Genomic DNA, 1,984 nt, shown 5'->3' with positions numbered 1-1,984 from the left:
AGGCGGGGAATGTTGGAGTCTGCAGTCACTGAAGCAAGGAAGCCTCATGTTCGCTTCCAGCTGCCTGGCTGCCGGCCGCCATCTTGGCTGACAGTTAATTTGCATAAGGATATGCTGATTAGCCAATGGGAAGGGTAGCGGTCGTATGCCAATTACCATGTTTCTCTTTTATTAGTGTAGATTATTTAGAGAGAGTAGAAGGCAGGGAAGAGGAGGAGAGAGAGAGAGAGAGAGAAAGATTGATGTGAGAGAGCCACAATGATTGGTTGCCTTTTGCATGTGCCCTGACGAGGGCCAGGGATTGAACCTGCAACCAAGGTATGTGCCCTTGACTGGGAATCAAACCTGCAGTTCATGGACCGATGTTCTAACCACGAAACAACACTGGCCAGGGCTTGAATTTTTTTTATTGTCTTTGATTTATAGTTTCATGCCATTGTCATCCAAGAAAATGCTTGATATGATTTTAATCTTGAATATGTTAAGAGTTATTTCATGTCCTGACATGTGATCTGTCTTTGAGAATGTTCTATATGCACTTGAAAAAAATGTATATTCTGCCGCTTTGGGATGAAATGTTCTGTAGATATCAATTAAATCAATCTGATCTAGTGTGTCATTTAAGGTCTCTATTTCCTTGTTGATTTTTTTTTCAGTCTCGAAGATCTATCCAATGATGACAGTGGGGTGTTAAAGTCCCCTACTATGACTTTAAAATCTTCCAAGAGGTATCTACACTGATAAAAGAGAAACATGCAAATTGGTGTCACTCCACTATGCCCACCAGCCAATCAGGATGAGTATGCAAATTAACCCAACAAAGATGGCAGTTAATTTGCATATGCAGGCATGGAGCGAAGACTGAAGACAACTGAAGATGACTGAAGACTGTAGAGGCTTGATTTCTCTGCTGCAGCCGGAGCGGAGAAGCCAAGCCTCGCTGCTGCGGCCGGAGCGAAGGCCTGGGTCCCGGGTGCCGGAGGAAAACAAGGGCCGGCAGCCAGGGGAAGGAAGGCCTATTGCGCGAATCTTCGTGCAACGGGCCTCTAGTTTTATATATATTTAAGTGCTTCTATATTGGGTGCATATATGTTTCCAAGGGTTATATCTTCTTGTTGGATTGTTCCTTTTAGTATTATGTAGTGACCTTCTTTGTCTCTTTTATGGCCTTTGTTTTGAAGTCTATTTTGCTACCCCAGCTATTTTTAAAAAATATTTTTATTGATTTCAGAGAGGAAGGGAGTGGGAGAGAGAGACAGAAACATGAGTGATGAGAGAATCGTTGATGTCCCATCGGTGGGGTGACTGGCCCTCCTGCTGGCTGATGTGGGCTCAGCCCTGGCACAGCGTGCAGGCTGCCTGCGGTGCAGGCCCGCAGTGTCCTGCTGGGTTCCATGCACAACCTCCAGATCCTCTGTGCTCCGTGCTCCAGGAATGCCGCTTGTGGGCTATATGCACCCCCTGAGATAGTTGAGACTTGATTGCCGTTGGCCCTTTTGTGGGTCAGTGATTCGGTGACTCTAGGGTGCACCTTGAACACCAGGTATGAGGTGCTGTGCAGGGGCTGCCCCCAAAGTGGGCTTGCTCCCAGCAGTGCGGGACCCCCTTTGTTGTGCTGCTTCTGTGGCTCTTTGGGTCCAGCTCTGATGTGGGCTGCAGCGCACCCTTGGTTGGGTTGGGGTGGGGCCAGCAACCTGTGGAGGAGGGGTGGGCACTTCCTCTCTTGCCTGGGGGCAGCGCGGGCTTAACTCTAAACTCACAGGGGAGCGTGGACCTGCTTCCCGCCACGCGGCCAGAGCCCAGCGTCCGCCCATCTGGCTCCTGGACAGCCTCCAGCCTCCTCGGGGGACACGGCCCAAAGATCTCAGCTGTGCGAGGCCCCCTGCCTCCCTGCACCCCAGCCCCAGTCCGCCCTGCACGGCCTCCGACCTCTCTGAGCCCCGCCCTTGGCCATCCCTCGGAGCCTCTGAGCCCCCTGGAGGGG

Source organism: Myotis brandtii, unplaced genomic scaffold, assembly GCF_000412655.1.
Source record: "Myotis brandtii unplaced genomic scaffold, ASM41265v1 scaffold314, whole genome shotgun sequence".
NCBI classification, from domain to species: Eukaryota; Metazoa; Chordata; class Mammalia; order Chiroptera; family Vespertilionidae; genus Myotis; species Myotis brandtii.
The sequence above is the reverse complement of the archived record's forward strand: the minus strand, read 5'-3'. Positions refer to the sequence as shown.